Source organism: Ambystoma mexicanum, chromosome 7p, assembly GCF_040938575.1.
Source record: "Ambystoma mexicanum isolate Mex_15411 chromosome 7p, UKY_AmexF1_1, whole genome shotgun sequence".
NCBI lineage: Eukaryota > Metazoa > Chordata > Amphibia > Caudata > Ambystomatidae > Ambystoma > Ambystoma mexicanum.
The window spans coordinates 728,560,907-728,581,327 of record NC_090939.1 but is presented as its reverse complement, the minus strand read 5'-3'; positions in this window follow the sequence as shown (position 1 = coordinate 728,581,327).

The window sequence follows — 20,421 nt, the reverse complement described above, 5'->3', positions numbered from 1 at the left end:
CATTTTAAGTCCTTTTTTTGAGCTGCCAACATTTTCTGATCTTTCAGGGTTGTAGGATGCATTTTTTGTGGCAAAAATATTTTGGGGAATTTCAGTGGTCTAGGATGCAACTTAATGCCCCTTTCAGGCTGCAAATGTTTTTGGGACATTCAGGGCTCTCTGACACTGTTTTTGGGCCACAAACATTTTCTAGACTTTAGGGGGTCTAGGATGCCTGTAAACCCCTTTTTTGGTCCTTCAAAGTTTTCAACATGTTTGCAGGCATAAAATGCATTTTAAGGCATTTTTGGGCTGCTAACATTTTCAGAACTTTCAGGGGTGTAGTATGCATTTTTTGTGCCAAAAATATTTTTGGGAATTTCAGTGGTCTAGGATGCGGGTTAATGCCCGTTTGACTCTGCAAATGTTTTTAGAGCATTCAGGGCTCTCTGACACCATTTTTGGGCCACCAACATTTTCTGGACTTTAGGGGGTCTAGGATGCCTGTAAACCCCTTTTTTGGTCCGTCAAAGTTTTCAACATTTTTGCAGGCATAAAATGCATTTTAAGGCCTTTTTTGAGCTGCTAACATATTCTGAGCTTCATGGGTGTAGGATGCATTTTTCGTGCCAAAAATATTTTTGGGAATTTCAGTGGTCTAGGATGCGGGTTAATGCCCCTTTGAGGCTGCAAATGTTTTTGGGACATTCAGAGCTCTCTGACACAGATTTTGGCCCACCAACATTTTCTGGACTTTAGGGGGTCTAGGATGATTCTAAACCCCTTTTTTCAGCCTCCAAAGTTTTCAACATCTTTGCAGGCCTAAAATGCATTTTAAGGCATTTTTGGGCTGCTAACATTTTCAGAACTTTCAGGGGTGTAGTATGCATTTTTTGTGCCAAAAATATTTTTGGGAATTTCAGTGGTCTAGGATGCGGGTTAATGCCCCTTTCAGGCTGCAAATGTTTTTGGGACATTCAGGGCTCTCTGACACCATTTTAGGGCCACAACCATTTTCTGGACTTTAGGGGGTCTAGGATGCCTGTAAACCCCTTTTTTGGTCCTTCAAAGTTTTCTACATTTTTGCAGGCCTAAAATGCATTTTAAGGCATTTTTGGGCTGCTAACATTTTCAGAACTTTCAGGGGTGTAGTATGCATTTTTTGTGCCAAAAATATTTTTGGGAATTTCAGTGGTCTAGGATGCGTGTTAATGCCCGTTTCACTCTGCAAATGTTTTTGGGACATTCAGGGCTCTCTGACACAATTTTTGGGCCACCAACATTTTCTGGACTTTAGGGGGTCTAGGATGCCTGTAAACCCCTTTTTTGGGCCTCCAAAGTTTTCAACATTTTTGCAGGCTTAAAATGCATTTTAAAGCCTTTTTTGGGCTGCTAACATATTCTGAGCCTTAGGGGTGTAGGATGCATTTTTCGTGCTAAAATATTTTTGGGAATTTCAGTGGTCTGGGATGTGGGTTAGTGCCACTTTCAGGCTGCAAATGTTTTTGGGACATTCAGAGCTCTCTGACACAGATTTTGGGCCACCAACATTTTCTGGACTTTAGGGGGTCTAGGATGCCTGTAAACCCCTTTTTTGGTCCTTCAAAGTTTTCAACATGTTTGCAGGCCTAAAATGCATTTTAAGGCATTTTTGGGCTGCTAACATTTTCAGAACTTTCAGGGGTGTAGTATGCATTTTTTGTGCCAAAAATATTTTTGGGAATTTCAGTGGTCTAGGATTCGGGTTAATGCCCGTTTCACTCTGCAAATGTTTTTGGAGCATTCAGGGCTCTCTGACACCATTTTTGGGCCACCAACATTTTCTGGACTTTAGGGGGTCTAGGATGCCTGTAAACCCCTTTTTTGGTCCTTCAAAGTTTTCAACATTTTTGCAGGCCTAAAATGCATTTTAAGGCATTTTTGGGCTGCTAACATTTTCACAACTTTCAGGGGTGTAGTATGCATTTTTTGTGCCAAAAATATTTTTGGTTTTGGGAATTTCAGTGGTCTAGGATGCGTGTTAATGCCCGTTTCACTCTGCAAATGTTTTTGGGACATTCAGGGCTCTCTGACACCATTTTTGGGCCACCAACATTTTCTGGACTTTAGGGGGTCTAGGATGCCTGTAAACCCCTTTTTTGGTCCGTCAAAGTTTTCAACATTTTTGCAGGCCTAAAATGCATTTTAAGGCCTTTTTTGGGATGCTAACATATTCTGAGCTTCATGGGAGTAGGATGCATTTTTCGTGCCAAAAATATTTTTGGGAATTTCAGTGGTCTAGGATGCGGGTTAATGCCCCTTTGAGGCTGCAAATGTTTTTGGGACATTCAGAGCTCTCTGACACAGATTTTGGCCCACCAACATTTTCTGGACTTTAGGGGGTCTAGGATGATTCTAAACCCCTTTTTTCAGCCTCCAAAGTTTTCAACATTTTTGCAGGCCTAAAATGCATTTTAAGGCATTTTTGGGCTGCTAACATTTTCAGAACTTTCAGGGGTGTAGTATGAATTTTTTGTGGCAAAAATATTTTTGGGAATTTCAGTGGTCTAGGATGCGGGTTAATGCCCCTTTCAGGCTGCAAATGTTTTTGGGACATTCAGGGCTCTCTGACACCATTTTAGGGCCACAACCATTTTCTGGACTTTAGGGGGTCTAGGATGCCTGTAAACCCCTTTTTTGGTCCTTCAAAGTTTTCTACATTTTTGCAGGCCTAAAATGCATTTTAAGGCATTTTTGGGCTGCTAACATTTTCAGAACTTTCAGGGGTGTAGTATGCATTTTTTGTGCCAAAAATATTTTTGGGAATTTCAGTGGTCTAGGATGCGGGTTAATGCCCCTTTCAGGCTGCAAATGTTTTTGGGACATTCAGGGCTCTCTGACACCATTTTAGGGCCACAACCATTTTCTGGACTTTAGGGGGTCTAGGATGCTGTAAACCCCTTTTTTGGGCCTCCAAAGTTTTCAACATTTTTGCAGGCTTAAAATGCATTTTAAGGCATTTTTGGGCTGCTAACATTTTCAGAACTTTCAGGGGTGTAGTATGCATTTTTTGTGCCAAAAATATTTTTGGGAATTTCAGTGGTCTAGGATGCGTGTTAATGCCCGTTTCACTCTGCAAATGTTTTTGGGACATTCAGGGCTCTCTGACACAATTTTTGGGCCACCAACATTTTCTGGACTTTAGGGGGTCTAGGATGCCTGTAAACCCCTTTTTTGGGCCTCCAAAGTTTTCAACATTTTTGCAGGCTTAAAATGCATTTTAAAGCCTTTTTTGGGCTGCTAACATATTCTGAGCCTTAGGGGTGTAGGATGCATTTTTCGTGCTAAAATATTTTTGGGAATTTCAGTGGTCTGGGATGTGGGTTAGTGCCACTTTCAGGCTGCAAATGTTTTTGGGACATTCAGAGCTCTCTGACACTGTTTTTGGGCCACAAACATTTTGTGGACTTTAGGGGGTCTAGGATGCCTGTAAACCCCTTTTTTGGGCCTCCAAAGTTTTCAACATTTTTGCAGGCATAAAATGCATTTTAAGGCCTTTTTTGGGCTGCTAACATATTCTGAGCTTCAGGGGTATAGGTTGCATTTTTCGTGGCAAAAATATTTTTTGGAGTTTCAGTGGTCTAGGATGCGGGTTAATGCCCCTTTCAGGCTGCAAATGTTTTGGGACATTCAGAGCTCTCAGACACAGATTTTGGGCCACCAACATTTTCTGGACTTTAGGGGGTCTAGGATGCCTGTAAACCCCTTTTTTGGTCCTTCAAAGTTTTCAACATGTTTGCAGGCCTAAAATGCATTTTAAGGCATTTTTGGGCTGCTAACATTTTCAGAACTTTCAGGGGTGTAGTATGCATTTTTTGTGCCAAAAATATTTTTGGGAATTTCAGTGGTCTAGGATTCGGGTTAATGCCCGTTTCACTCTGCAAATGTTTTTGGAGCATTCAGGGCTCTCTGACACCATTTTTGGGCCACCAACATTTTCTGGACTTTAGGGGGTCTAGGATGCCTGTAAACCCCTTTTTTGGTCCTTCAAAGTTTTCAACATTTTTGCAGGCCTAAAATGCATTTTAAGGCATTTTTGGGCTGCTAACATTTTCACAACTTTCAGGGGTGTAGTATGCATTTTTTGTGCCAAAAATATTTTTGGTTTTGGGAATTTCAGTGGTCTAGGATGCGTGTTAATGCCCGTTTCACTCTGCAAATGTTTTTGGGACATTCAGGGCTCTCTGACACCATTTTTGGGCCACCAACATTTTCTGGACTTTAGGGGATCTAGGATGCCTGTAAACCCCTTTTTTGGTCCGTCAAAGTTTTCAACATTTTTGCAGGCCTAAAATGCATTTTAAGGCCTTTTTTGGGCTGCTAACATATTCTGAGCTTCATGGGAGTAGGATGCATTTTTCGTGCCAAAAATATTTTTGGGAATTTCAGTGGTCTAGGATGCGGGTTAATGCCCCTTTGAGGCTGCAAATGTTTTTGGGACATTCAGAGCTCTCTGACACAGATTTTGGCCCACCAACATTTTCTGGACTTTAGGGGGTCTAGGATGATTCTAAACCCCTTTTTTCAGCCTCCAAAGTTTTCAACATTTTTGCAGGCCTAAAATGCATTTTAAGGCATTTTTGGGCTGCTAACATTTTCAGAACTTTCAGGGGTGTAGTATGCATTTTTTGTGCCAAAAATATTTTTGGGAATTTCAGTGGTCTAGGATGCGGGTTAATGCCCCTTTCAGGCTGCAAATGTTTTTGGGACATTCAGGGCTCTCTGACACCATTTTAGGGCCACAACCATTTTCTGGACTTTAGGGGGTCTAGGATGCCTCTAAACCCCTTTTTTCCACCTCCAAAGTTTTCTACATTTTTGCAGGCCTAAGATGCACTTTAAGGCCTTTTTTGGGCTGCTAACATATTCTGAGCTTCATGGGTGTAGTATTCATTTTTTGTGCCAAAAATATTTTTGGGAATGTCAGAGGTCTAGGATGCGGGTTAATGCCCGTTTCACTCTGCAAATGTTTTTGGGACATTCAGGGCTCTCTGACACCATTTTTGGGCCACCAACATTTTCTGGACTTTAGGGGGTCTAGGATGCCTGTGAAACCCTTTTTTGGTCCTTCAAAGTTTTCAACATTTTTGCAGGCCTAAAATGCATTTTAAGGCATTTTTTTGGGCTGCTAACATATTCTGAGCTTTCAGGGGTGTAGGATGCATTTTTCGTGGCAAAAATATTTTTGGGAATTTCAGTGGTCTAGGATGCGAGTTAATGCCCCTTTCAGGCTGACAATGTTTTTGGGACATTCAGGGCTCTCTGACACCATTTATGGGCCACCAACATTTTCTGGACTTTAGGGGGTCTAGGATGCCTGTAAACCTCTTTTTTGGTCCTTCAAAGTTTTCAACATTTTTGCAGGCCTAAAATGCATTTTAAGGCCTTTTTTGGGCTGCTAACATATTCTGAGCTTTCAGGGGTGAAGGATGCATTTTTCGTGGCAAAAATATTTTTGGGAATTTCAGTGGTCTAGGATGCGAGTTAATGCCCCTTTCAGGCTGACAATGTTTTTGGGACATTCAGAGCTCTCTGACACAGATTTTGGCCCACCAACATTTTCTGGACTTTAGGGGGTCTAGGATGCCTGTAAACCCCTTTTTTGGTCCTTCAAAGTTTTAAACATTTTTGCAGGCCTAAAATGCATTTTAAGGCATTTTTGGGCTGCTAACATTTTCAGAACTTTCAGGGGTGTAGTATGCATTTTTTGTGCCAAAAATATTTTTGGGAATTTCAGTGGTCTAGGATGCGTGTTAATGCCCGTTTCACTCTGCAAATGTTTTTGGGACATTCAGGGCTCTCTGACACAATTTTTGTTCCACCAACATTTTCTGGACTTTAGGGGGTCTAGGATGCCTGTAAACCCCTTTTTTGGGCCTCCAAAGTTTTCAACATTTTTGCAGGCTTAAAATGCATTTTAAAGCCTTTTTTGGGCTGCTAACATATTCTGAGCCTTAGGGGTGTAGGATGCATTTTTCGTGCCAAAATATTTTTGGGAATTTCAGTGGTCTAGGATGCGAGTTAATGCCCCTTTCAGGCTGACAATGTTTTTGGGACATTCAGAGCTCTCTGACACAGATTTTGGCCCACCAACATTTTCTGGACTTTAGGGGGTCTAGGATGCCTGTAAACCCCATTTTTCGACCTCCAAAGTTTTCAACATTTGTGCAGGCATAAGAAGCATTTTAAGTCCTTTTTTTGAGCTGCCAACATTTTCTGATCTTTCAGGGTTGTAGGATGAATTTTTTGTGCCAAAAATATTTTGGGGAATTTCAGTGGTCTAGGATGCGACTTAATGCCCCTTTCAGGCTGCAAATCTGTTTGGGACATTCAGAGCTCTCTGACACTGTTTTTGGGCCACCAACATTTTCTGGACTTTAGGGGGTCTAGGATGCCTGTAAACCCCTTTTTTGGGCCTCCAAAGTTTTCAACATTTTTGCAGGCTTAAAATGCATTTTAAGGCCTTTTTTGGGCTGCTAACATATTCTGAGCCTTAGGGGTGTAGGATGCATTTTTCGTGCAAAAAATATTTTTGGGAATTTCAGTGGTCTAGGATGCTGGTTAATGCCCCTTTCAGGCTGCAAATGTTTTTGGGAATTCAGGGCTCTCTGAAACCATTTTTGAGCGACAATCATTTTCTGGACTTTAGGGTGTCTAGGATGCCTGTAACCCCTTTTTTGGGCCTCCAAAGTTTTCAACATTTGTGCAGGCCTAAAATGCATTTTAAGGCCTTTTTTGGGCTGCTAACATATTCTGAGCTTTCAGGGGTGTAGGATGCATTTTTCGTGCCAAAAATATTTTTGGGAATTTCAGTGGTCTAGGATGCGGGTTAATGCCCCTTTCAGGCTGCAAATGTTTTTGGGACATTCAGGACTCTCTGACACCATTTTTGGGCCACCAACATTTTCTGGACCTTAGGGGGTCTAGGATGCCTGTAAACCCCTTTTTTGGTCCTTCAAAGTTTTCAACATTTTTGCAGGCCTAAAATGCATTTGAAGGCCTTTTTTGGGCTGCTAACATATTCTGAGCTTTCAGGGATGTAGGATGTATTTTTCGTGCCAAAAGTATTTTTGGGAATTTCAGTGGTCTAGGATGCGGGTTAATGCCCCTTTCAGGCTGCAAATGTTTTTGGGACATTCAGAGCTCTCTGACACCGATTTTGGCCCACCAACATTTTCTGGACTTTAGGGGGTCTAGGATGCCTGTAAACCCCTTTTTTGGGCCTCCAAAGTTTTCAACATTTTTGCAGGCCTAAAATGCATTTTAAGGCCTTTTTTGGGCTGCTAACATATTCTGAGCTTCAGGGGTATAGGTTGCATTTTTCATACCAAAAATATCTTGGGGAATTTCAGTGGTCTAGGATGCGGCTTAATGCCCCTTTCAGGCTGCAAATGTTTTTGGGACATTCAGGGCTCTCTGACACCATTTTTGGGCCACAACCATTTTCTGGACTTTAGGGGGTCTAGGATGCCTCTAAACCCCTTTTTTCCACCTCCAAAGTTTTCTACATTTTTGCAGGCCTAAGATGCACTTTAAGGCCTTTTTTGGGCTGCTAACATATTCTGAGCTTCATGGGTGTAGTATTCATTTTTTGTGCCAAAAATATTTTTGGGAATGTCAGAGTTCTAGGATGCGGGTTAATGCCTGTTTCACTCTGCAAATGTTTTTGGGACATTCAGGGCTCTCTGACACCATTTTTGGGCCACCAACATTTTCTGGACTTTAGGGGGTCTAGGATGCCTGTAAACCCCTTTTTTGGTCCTTCAAAGTTTTCAACATTTTTACGGACCTAAAATGCATTTTAAGGCATTTTTGGGCTGCTAACATTTTCAGAACTTTCAGGGGTGTAGTATGCATTTTTTGTGCCAAAAATATTTTTGGGAATTTCAGTGGTCTAGGATGCGGGTTAATGCCCCTTTGAGGCTGCATATGATTTTGGGACATTCAGGGCTCTCTGACACCATTTTTGGGCCACCAACATTTTCTGGACTTTAGGGGGTCTAGGATGCCTGTAAACCTCTTTTTTGGTCCTTCAAAGTTTTCAACATTTTTGCAGGCCTAAAATGCATTTTAAGGCCTTTTTTGGGCTGCTAACATTTTCAGAACTTTCAGGGGTGTAGTATGCATTTTTTGTGCCAAAAATATTTTTGGGAATTTCAGTGGTCTAGGATGCGGGTTAATGCCCCTTTCAGGCTGCAAATGTTTTTGGGACATTCAGGGCTCTCTGACACCATTTTAGGGCCAAAACCATTTTCTGGACTTTAGGGGGTCTAGGATGCCTGTAAACCCCTTTTTTGGTCCTTCAAAGTTTTCTACAATTTTGCAGGCCTAAAATGCATTTTAAGGCATTTTTGGGCTGCTAACATTTTCAGAACTTTCAGGGGTGTAGTATGCATTTTTTGTGCCAAAAATATTTTTGGGAATTTCAGTGGTCTAGGATGCGGCTTAATGCCCGTTTCACTCTGCAAATGTTTTTGGGACATTCAGGGCTCTCTGACACTATTTTTGGGCCACCAACATTTTCTGGACTTTAGGGGGTCTAGGATGCCTGTAAACCCCTTTTTTGGGCCTCCAAAGTTTTCAACATTTTTGCAGGCCTAAAATGTATTTTAAGGCCTTTTTTGGGCTGCTAACATATTCTGAGCTTCAGGGGTATAGGTTGCATTTTTCATACCAAAAATATCTTGGGGAATTTCAGTGGTCTAGGATGCGGCTTAATGCCCCTTTCAGGCTGCAAATGTTTTTGGGACATTCAGGGCTCTCTGACACCATTTTTGGGCCACAACCATTTTCTGGACTTTAGGGGGTCTAGGATGCCTCTAAACCCCTTTTTTCCACCTCCAAAGTTTTCTACATTTTTGCAGGCCTAAGATGCACTTTAAGGCCTTTTTTGGGCTGCTAACATATTCTGAGCTTCATGGGTGTAGTATTCATTTTTTGTGCCAAAAATATTTTTGGGAATGTCAGAGTTCTAGGATGCGGGTTAATGCCTGTTTCACTCTGCAAATGTTTTTGGGACATTCAGGGCTCTCTGACACCATTTTTGGGCCACCAACATTTTCTGGACTTTAGGGGGTCTAGGATGCCTGTAAACCCCTTTTTTGGTCCTTCAAAGTTTTCAACATTTTTACGGACCTAAAATGCATTTTAAGGCATTTTTGGGCTGCTAACATTTTCAGAACTTTCAGGGGTGTAGTATGCATTTTTTGTGCCAAAAATATTTTTGGGAATTTCAGTGGTCTAGGATGCGGGTTAATGCCCCTTTGAGGCTGCATATGATTTTGGGACATTCAGGGCTCTCTGACACCATTTTTGGGCCACCAACATTTTCTGGACTTTAGGGGGTCTAGGATGCCTGTAAACCTCTTTTTTGGTCCTTCAAAGTTTTCAACATTTTTGCAGGCCTAAAATGCATTTTAAGGCCTTTTTTGGGCTGCTAACATTTTCAGAACTTTCAGGGGTGTAGTATGCATTTTTTGTGCCAAAAATATTTTTGGGAATTTCAGTGGTCTAGGATGCGGGTTAATGCCCCTTTCAGGCTGCAAATGTTTTTGGGACATTCAGGGCTCTCTGACACCATTTTAGGGCCAAAACCATTTTCTGGACTTTAGGGGGTCTAGGATGCCTGTAAACCCCTTTTTTGGTCCTTCAAAGTTTTCTACAATTTTGCAGGCCTAAAATGCATTTTAAGGCATTTTTGGGCTGCTAACATTTTCAGAACTTTCAGGGGTGTAGTATGCATTTTTTGTGCCAAAAATATTTTTGGGAATTTCAGTGGTCTAGGATGCGGCTTAATGCCCGTTTCACTCTGCAAATGTTTTTGGGACATTCAGGGCTCTCTGACACTATTTTTGGGCCACCAACATTTTCTGGACTTTAGGGGGTCTAGGATGCCTGTAAACCCCTTTTTTGGTCCTTCAAAGTTTTCAACATTTTTGCAGGCCTAAAATGCATTTTAAGGCCTTTTTTTGAGATGCCAACATTTTCTGATCTTTCAGGGTTGTAGGATGCATTTTTTGTGCCAAAAATATTTTTAGGAATTTCAGTGGTCTGGGATGTGGGTTAGTGCCACTTTCAGGCTGCAAATGATTTTGGGACATTCAGAGCTCTCTGACACTTTTTTTGGGCCACAAACATTTTCTGGACTTTAGGGGGTCTAGGATGCCTGTAAACCCCTTTTTTGGGCCTCCAAAGTTTTCAACATTTTTGCAGGCATAAAATGCATTTTAAGGCCTTTTTTGGGCTGCTAACATATTCTGAGCTTCAGGGGTATAGGTTGCATTTTTCGTGGCAAAAATATTTTTGGGAGTTTCAGTGGTCTAGGATGCGGGTTAATGCCCCTTTCAGGCTGCAAATGTTTTGGGACATTCAGAGCTCTCTGACACAGATTTTGGCCCACCAACATTTTCTGGACTTTAGGGGGTCTAGGATGCCTGTAAACCCCTTTTTTGGTCCTTCAAAGTTTTCAACATGTTTGCAGGCCTAAAATGCATTTTAAGGCATTTTTGGGCCGCTAACATTTTCAGAACTTTCAGGGGTGTAGTATGCATTTTTTGTGCCAAAAATATTTTTGGGAATTTCAGTGGTCTAGGATTCGGGTTAATGCCCGTTTCACTCTGCAAATGTTTTTGGAGCATTCAGGGCTCTCTGACACCATTTTTGGGCCACCAACATTTTCTGGACTTTAGGGGGTCTAGGATGTCTGTAAACGCCTTTTTTGGTCCTTCAAAGTTTTCAACATTTTTGCAGGCCTAAAATGCATTTTAAGGCATTTTTGGGCTGCTAACATTTTCAGAACTTTCAGGGGTGTGGTATGCTTTTTTTGTGCCAAAAATATTTTTGGGAATTTCAGTGGTCTCGGATGCGTGTTAATGCCCGTTTCACTCTGAAAATGTTTTTGGGACATTCAGGGCTCTCTGACACCATTTTTGGGCCACCAACATTTTCTGGACTTTAGGGGGTCTAGGATGCCTGTAAACCCCTTTTTGGTCCTTCAAAGTTTTCAACATTTTTGCAGGCCTAAAATGCATTTTAAGGCCTTTTTTAGGCTGCTAACATATTCTGAGCTTCATGGGTGTAGGATGCATTTTTCGTGCCAAAAATATTTTTGGGAATTTCAGTGGTCTAGGATGCGGGTTAATGCCCCTTTCAGGCTGCAAATGTTTTTGGGACATTCAGGGCTCTCTGACACCATTTTTGGGCCACAACCATTTTCTGGACTTTAGGGGGTCTAGGATGCCTCTAAACCCCTTTTTTCCACCTCCAAAGTTTTCTACATTTTTGCAGGCCTAAGATGCATTTTGAGGCATTTTTGGGCTGCTAACATTTTCAGAACTTTCAGGGGTGTAGTATGCATTTTTTGTGCCAAAAATATTTTTAGGAATTTCAGTGGTCTGGGATGTGGGTTAGTGCCACTTTCAGGCTGAAAATATTTTTGGGACATTCAGAGCTCTCTGACACCGATTTTGGCCCACCAACATTTTCTGGACTTTGGGGGGTCTAGGATGCCTGTAAACCCCTTTTTTCGGCCTCCAAAGTGTTCAACATTTGTGCAGGCCTAAGAAGCATTTTAAGTCCTTTTTTTGAGCTGCCAACATTTTCTGATCTTTCAGGGTTGTAGGATGCATTTTTTGTGGCAAAAATATTTTGGGGAATTTCAGTGGTCTAGGATGCAACTTAATGCCCCTTTCAGGCTGCAAATGTTTTTGGGACATTCAGGGCTCTCTGACACTGTTTTTGGGCCACAAACATTTTCTAGACTTTAGGGGGTCTAGGATGCCTGTAAACCCCTTTTTTGGTCCTTCAAAGTTTTCAACATGTTTGCAGGCATAAAATGCATTTTAAGGCATTTTTGGGCTGCTAACATTTTCAGAACTTTCAGGGGTGTAGTATGCATTTTTTGTGCCAAAAATATTTTTGGGAATTTCAGTGGTCTAGGATGCGGGTTAATGCCCGTTTCACTCTGCAAATGTTTTTAGAGCATTCAGGGCTCTCTGACACCATTTTTGGGCCACCAACATTTTCTGGACTTTAGGGGGTCTAGGATGCCTGTAAACCCCTTTTTTGGTCCGTCAAAGTTTTCAACATTTTTGCAGGCATAAAATGCATTTTAAGGCCTTTTTTGAGCTGCTAACATATTCTGAGCTTCATGGGTGTAGGATGCATTTTTCGTGCCAAAAATATTTTTGGGAATTTCAGTGGTCTAGGATGCGGGTTAATGCCCCTTTGAGGCTGCAAATGTTTTTGGGACATTCAGAGCTCTCTGACACAGATTTTGGCCCACCAACATTTTCTGGACTTTAGGGGGTCTAGGATGATTCTAAACCCCTTTTTTCAGCCTCCAAAGTTTTCAACATCTTTGCAGGCCTAAAATGCATTTTAAGGCATTTTTGGGCTGCTAACATTTTCAGAACTTTCAGGGGTGTAGTATGCATTTTTTGTGCCAAAAATATTTTTGGGAATTTCAGTGGTCTAGGATGCGGGTTAATGCCCCTTTCAGGCTGCAAATGTTTTTGGGACATTCAGGGCTCTCTGACACCATTTTAGGGCCACAACCATTTTCTGGACTTTAGGGGGTCTAGGATGCCTGTAAACCCCTTTTTTGGTCCTTCAAAGTTTTCAACATGTTTGCAGGCCTAAAATGCATTTTAAGGCATTTTTGGGCCGCTAACATTTTCAGAACTTTCAGGGGTGTAGTATGCATTTTTTGTGCCAAAAATATTTTTGGGAATTTCAGTGGTCTAGGATTCGGGTTAATGCCCGTTTCACTCTGCAAATGTTTTTGGGACATTCAGGGCTCTCTGACACCATTTTTGGGCCACCAACATTTTCTGGACTTTAGGGGGTCTAGGATGCCTGTAAACCCCTTTTTTGGGCCTCCAAAGTTTTCAACATTTTTGCAGGCTTAAAATGCATTTTAAAGCCTTTTTTGGGCTGCTAACATATTCTGAGCCTTAGGGGTGTAGGATGCATTTTTCGTGCTAAAATATTTTTGGGAATTTCAGTGGTCTGGGATGTGGGTTAGTGCCACTTTCACTCTGCAAATGTTTTTGGGACATTCAGGGCTCTCTGACACCATTTTTGGGCCACCAACATTTTCTGGACTTTAGGGGGTCTAGGATGCCTGTAAACCCCTTTTTTGGTCCGTCAAAGTTTTCAACATTTTTGCAGGCCTAAAATGCATTTTAAGGCCTTTTTTGGGATGCTAACATATTCTGAGCTTCATGGGAGTAGGATGCATTTTTCGTGCCAAAAATATTTTTGGGAATTTCAGTGGTCTAGGATGCGGGTTAATGCCCCTTTGAGACTGCAAATGTTTTTGGGACATTCAGAGCTCTCTGACACAGATTTTGGCCCACCAACATTTTCTGGACTTTAGGGGGTCTAGGATGATTCTAAACCCCTTTTTTCAGCCTCCAAAGTTTTCAACATTTTTGCAGGCCTAAAATGCATTTTAAGGCATTTTTGGGCTGCTAACATTTTCAGAACTTTCAGGGGTGTAGTATGAATTTTTTGTGCCAAAAATATTTTTGGGAATTTCAGTGGTCTAGGATGCGGGTTAATGCCCCTTTCAGGCTGCAAATGTTTTTGGGACATTCAGGGCTCTCTGACACCATTTTAGGGCCACAACCATTTTCTGGACTTTAGGGGGTCTAGGATGCCTGTAAACCCCTTTTTTGGTCCTTCAAAGTTTTCTACATTTTTGCAGGCCTAAAATGCATTTTAAGGCATTTTTGGGCTGCTAACATTTTCAGAACTTTCAGGGGTGTAGTATGCATTTTTTGTGCCAAAAATATTTTTGGGAATTTCAGTGGTCTAGGATGCGGCTTAATGCCCGTTTCACTCTGCAAATGTTTTTGGGACATTCAGGGCTCTCTGACACCATTTTTGGGCCACCAACATTTTCTGGACTTTAGGGGGTCTAGGATACCTGTAAACCCCTTTTTTGGTCCTTCAAAGTTTTCAACATTTTTGCAGGCCTAAAATGCATTTTAAGGCCTTTTTTTGAGATGCCAACATTTTCTGATCTTTCAGGGTTGTAGGATGCATGTTTTGTGCCAAAAATATTTTTAGGAATTTCAGTGGTCTGGGATGTGGGTTAGTGCCACTTTCAGGCTGCAAATGATTTTGGGACATTCAGAGCTCTCTGACACTTTTTTTGGGCCACAAACATTTTCTGGACTTTAGGGGGTCTAGGATGCCTGTAAACCCCTTTTTTGGGCCTCCAAAGTTTTCAACATTTTTGCAGGCATAAAATGCATTTTAAGGCCTTTTTTGGGCTGCTAACATATTCTGAGCTTCAGGGGTATAGGTTGCATTTTTCGTGGCAAAAATATTTTTGGGAGTTTCAGTGGTCTAGGATGCGGGTTAATGCCCCTTTCAGGCTGCAAATGTTTTGGGACATTCAGAGCTCTCTGACAAAGATTTTGGCCCACCAACATTTTCTGGACTTTAGGGGGTCTAGGATGCCTGTAAACGCCTTTTTTGGTCCTTCAAAGTCTTCAACATTTTTGCAGGCCTAAAATGCATTTTAAGGCATTTTTGGGCTGCTAACATTTTCAGAACTTTCAGGGGTGTGGTATGCATTTTTTGTGCCAAAAATATTTTTGGGAATTTCAGTGGTCTCGGATGCGTGTTAATGCCTGTTTCACTCTGAAAATGTTTTTGGGACATTCAGGGCTCTCTGACACCATTTTTGGGCCACCAACATTTTCTGGACTTTAGGGGGTCTAGGATGCCTGTAAACCCCTTTTTGGTCCTTCAAAGTTTTCAACATTTTTGCAGGCCTAAAATGCATTTTAAGGCCTTTTTTGGGCTGCTAACATATTCTGAGCTTCATGGGTGTAGGATGCATTTTTCGTGCCAAAAATATTTTTGGGAATTTCAGTGGTCTAGGATGCGGGTTAATGCCCCTTTGAGGCTGCAAATGTTTTTGGGACATTCAGGGCTCTCTGACACCATTTTTGGGCCACAACCATTTTCTGGACTTTAGGGGGTCTAGGATGCCTCTAAACCCCTTTTTTCCACCTCCAAAGTTTTCTACATTTTTGCAGGCCTAAGATGCACTTTAAGGCCTTTTTTGGGCTGCTAACATATTCTGAGCTTCATGGGTGTAGTATTCATTTTTTGTGCCAAAAATATTTTTGGGAATGTCAGAGGTCTAGGATGCGGGTTAATGCCCGTTTCACTCTGCAAATGTTTTTGGGACATTCAGGGCTCTCTGACACCATTTTTGGGCCACCAACATTTTCTGGACTTTAGGGGGTCTAGGATGCCTGTGAAACCCTTTTTTGGTCCTTCAAAGTTTTCAACATTTTTGCAGGCCTAAAATGCATTTTAAGGCATTTTTTGGGCTGCTAACATATTCTGAGCTTTCAGGGGTGTAGGATGCATTTTTCGTGGCAAAAATATTTTTGGGAATTTCAGTGGTCTAGGATGCGAGTTAATGCCCCTTTCAGCCTGACAATGTTTTTGGGACATTCAGGGCTCTCTGACACCATTTATGGGCCACCAACATTTTCTGGACTTTAGGGGGTCTAGGATGCCTGTAAACCTCTTTTTTGGTCCTTCAAAGTTTTCAACATTTTTGCAGGCCTAAAATGCATTTTAAGGCCTTTTTGGGGCTGCTAACATTTTCAGAACTTTCAGGGGTGTAGGATGCATTTTTTGTGCCAAAAATATTTTTGGGAATTTCAGTGGTCTAGGATGCGTGTTAATGCCCGTTTCACTCTGCAAATATTTTTGGGACATTCAGGGCTCTCTGACACAATTTTTGTTCCACCAACATTTTCTGGACTTTAGGGGGTCTAGGATGCCTGTAAACCCCTTTTTTGGGCCTCCAAAGTTTTCAACATTTTTGCAGGCTTAAAATGCATTTTAAAGCCTTTTTTGGGCTGCTAACATATTCTGAGCCTTAGGGGTGTAGGATGCATTTTTCGTGCCAAAATATTTTTGGGAATTTCAGTGGTCTAGGATGCGAGTTAATGCCCCTTTCAGGCTGACAATGTTTTTGGGACATTCAGGGCTCTCTGACACCATTTATGGGCCACCAACATTTTCTGGACTTTAGGGGGTCTAGGTTGCCTGTAAACCTCTTTTTTGGTCCTTCAAAGTTTTCAACATTTTTGCAGGCCTAAAATGCATTTTAAGGCCTTTTTTGGGCTGCTAACATATTCTGAGCTTTCAGGGATGTAGGATGTATTTTTCGTGCCAAAAGTATTTTTGGGAATTTCAGTGGTCTAGGATGCGGGTTAATGCCCCTTTCAGGCTGCAAATGTTTTTGGGACATTCAGAGCTCTCTGACACCGATTTTGGCCTACCAACATTTTCTGGACTTTAGGGGGTCTAGGATGCCTGTAAACCCCTTTTTTGGGCCTCCAAAGTTTTCAACATTTTTGCAGGCCTAAAATGCATTTTAAGGCCTTTTTTGGGCTGCTAACATATTCTGAGCTTCAGGGGTATAGGTTGCATTTTTCATGCCAAAAATATCTTGGGGAATTTCAGTGGTCTAGGATGCGGCTTAATGCCCCTTTCAGGCTGCAGATGTTTTTGGGACATTCAGGGCTCTCTGACACCATTTTTGGGCCACAACCATTTTCTGGACTTTAGGGGGTCTAGGATGCCTCTAAACCCCTTTTTTCCACCTCCAAAGTTTTCTATATTTTTGCAGGCCTAAGATGCACTTTAAGGCCTTTTTTGGGCTGCTAACATATTCTGAGCTTCATGGGTGTAGTATTCATTTTTTGTGCCAAAAATATTTTTGGGAATGTCAGAGGTCTAGGATGCGGGTTAATGCCCGTTTCACTCTGCAAATGTTTTTGGGACATTCAGGGCTCTCTGACACCATTTTTGGGCCACCAACATTTTCTGGACTTTAGGGGGTCTAGGATGCCTGTAAACCCTTTTTTGGTCCTTCAAAGTTTTCAACATTTTTGCAGGCCTAAAATGCATTTTAAGGCATTTTTTGGGCTGCTAACATATTCTGAGCTTTCAGGGGTGTAGGATGCATTTTTCGTGGCAAAAATATTTTTGGGAATTTCAGTGGTCTAGGATGCGAGTTAATGCCCCTTTCAGCCTGACAATGTTTTTGGGACATTCAGGGCTCTCTGACACCATTTATGGGCCACCAACATTTTCTGGACTTTAGGGGGTCTAGGATGCCTGTAAACCTCTTTTTTGGTCCTTCAAAGTTTTCAACATTTTTGCAGGCCTAAAATGCATTTTAAGGCCTTTTTGGGGCTGCTAACATTTTCAGAACTTTCAGGGGTGTAGGATGCATTTTTTGTGCCAAAAATATTTTTGGGAATTTCAGTGGTCTAGGATGCGTGTTAATGCCCGTTTCACTCTGCAAATATTTTTGGGACATTCAGGGCTCTCTGACACAATTTTTGTTCCACCAACATTTTCTGGACTTTAGGGGGTCTAGGATGCCTGTAAACCCCTTTTTTGGGCCTCCAAAGTTTTCAACATTTTTGCAGGCTTAAAATGCATTTTAAAGCCTTTTTTGGGCTGCTAACATATTCTGAGCCTTAGGGGTGTAGGATGCATTTTTCGTGCCAAAATATTTTTGGGAATTTCAGTGGTCTAGGATGCGAGTTAATGCCCCTTTCAGGCTGACAATGTTTTTGGGACATTCAGGGCTCTCTGACACCATTTATGGGCCACCAACATTTTCTGGACTTTAGGGGGTCTAGGTTGCCTGTAAACCTCTTTTTTGGTCCTTCAAAGTTTTCAACATTTTTGCAGGCCTAAAATGCATTTTAAGGCCTTTTTTGGGCTGCTAACATATTCTGAGCTTTCAGGGATGTAGGATGTATTTTTCGTGCCAAAAGTATTTTTGGGAATTTCAGTGGTCTAGGATGCGGGTTAATGCCCCTTTCAGGCTGCAAATGTTTTTGGGACATTCAGAGCTCTCTGACACCGATTTTGGCCTACCAACATTTTCTGGACTTTAGGGGGTCTAGGATGCCTGTAAACCCCTTTTTTGGGCCTCCAAAGTTTTCAACATTTTTGCAGGCCTAAAATGCATTTTAAGGCCTTTTTTGGGCTGCTAACATATTCTGAGCTTCAGGGGTATAGGTTGCATTTTTCATGCCAAAAATATCTTGGGGAATTTCAGTGGTCTAGGATGCGGCTTAATGCCCCTTTCAGGCTGCAGATGTTTTTGGGACATTCAGGGCTCTCTGACACCATTTTTGGGCCACAACCATTTTCTGGACTTTAGGGGGTCTAGGATGCCTCTAAACCCCTTTTTTCCACCTCCAAAGTTTTCTACATTTTTGCAAGCCTAAGATGCACTTTAAGGCCTTTTTTGGGCTGCTAACATATTCTGAGCTTCATGGGTGTAGCATTCATTTTTTGTGCCAAAAATATTTTTGGGAATGTCAGAGGTCTAGGATGCGGGTTAATGCCTGTTTCACTCTGCAAATGTTTTTGGGACATTCAGGGCTCTCTGACACCATTTTTGGGCCACCAACATTTTCTGGACTTTAGGGGGTCTAGGATGCCTGTAAACCCCTTTTTTGGTCCTTCAAAGTTTTCAACATTTTTACGGACCTAAAATGCATTTTAAGGCATTTTTGGGCTGCTAACATTTTCAGAACTTTCAGGGGTGTAGTATGCATTTTTTGTGCCAAAAATATTTTTGGGAATTTCAGTGGTCTAGGATGCGGGTTAATGCCCCTTTGAGGCTGCATATGATTTTGGGACATTCAGGGCTCTCTGACACCATTTTTGGGCCACCAACATTTTCTGGACTTTAGGGGGTCTAGGATGCCTGTAAACCTCTTTTTTGGTCCTTCAAAGTTTTCAACATTTTTGCAGGCCTAAAATGCATTTTAAGGCCTTTTTTGGGCTGCTAACATTTTCAGAACTTTCAGGGGTGTAGTATGCATTTTTTGTGCCAAAAATATTTATGGCCATTTCAGTGGTCTAGGATGCGGGTTAATGCCCCTTTCAGGCTGCAAATGTTTTTGGGACATTCAAGGCTCTCCGACACCATTTTTGGGCCACCAACATTTTCTGGACTTTAGGGGGTCTTGGATGCATGTAAACCCCTTTTTTGGTCCTTAAAAGTTTTCAACATTTTTGCAGGCCTAAAATGCATTTTAAGGCGTTTTTTGGGCTGCTAACATATTCTGAGCTTTATGGGTGTAGGATGCATTTTTCGTGGCAAAAATATTTTTGGGAATTTCAGTGGTCTAGGATGCGGGTTAATGCCCCTTCGAGGCTGCAAATGTTTTTGGGACATTCAGAGCTCTCTGACACAGATTTTGGCCCACCAACATTTTCTGGACTTTAGGGGGTCTAGATGCCTGTAAACCCTTTTTTTGGTCCTTCAAAGTTTTCAACATTTTTGCAGGCCTAAAATGCATTTTAAGGCATTTTTGGGCTGCTAACATTTTCAGAACTTTCAGGGGTGTAGTATGCATTTTTTGTGCCAAAAATATTTTTGTGCATTTCAGTGGTCTAGGATGCGGGTTAATGCCCCTTTGAGGCTGCACATTTTTTGGGGACATTCAGGGCTCTCTGACACCATTTTTGGGCCACCAACATTTTCTGGACTTTAGGGGGTCTAGGATGCCTGTAAACCCCTTTTTTGGTCCTTCAAAGTTTTCAACATTTTTGCAGGCCTAAAATGCATTTTAAGGCCTTTTTTGGGCTCCTAACATATTCTGAGCTTCATGGGTGTAGGATGCATTTTCGTGCCAAAAATATTTTTGGGAATTTCAATGGTCTAGGATGCGGGTTAATGCCCCTTTGAGGCTGCAAATGTTTTTGGGACATTCAGAGCTCTCTGACATATATTTTGGCCCACCAACATTTTCTGGACTTTAGGGGGTCTAGGATGCCTCTAAACTCCTTTTTTCCACCTCCAAAGTTTTCAACTTTCTTGCAGGCCTAAAATGCTTTTTAAGGCATTTTTGGGCTGCTAACATTTTCAGAACTTTCAGGGGTGTAGTATGCATTTTTTGTGCCAAAAATATTTTTGGGAATTTCAGTGGTCTAGGATGCGGATTAATGCCCCTTTCAGGCTGCAAATGATTTTGGGACATTCAGGGCTCTCTGACACCATTTTTGGGCCACAACCATTTTCTGGACTTTAGGGGGTCTAGGATGCCGGTAAACCCCTTTTTTGGTCCTTCAAAGTTTTCAACATTTTTGTAGGCTTAAGATGCATTTTAAGTCCTTTTTTTGAGATGCCAATATTTTCTGATCTTTCAGGGTTGTAGGATGCATTTTTTGTGCCAAAAATATTTTGGGGAATTTCAGTGATCTAGGATGCGACTTACTGCCCCTTTCAGGCTGCAAATCTGTTTGGGACATTCAGAGCTCTCTGACACTGTTTTTGACCCACCAACATTTTCTGGACTTTAGGGGGTCTAGGATGCCTGTAAACCCCTT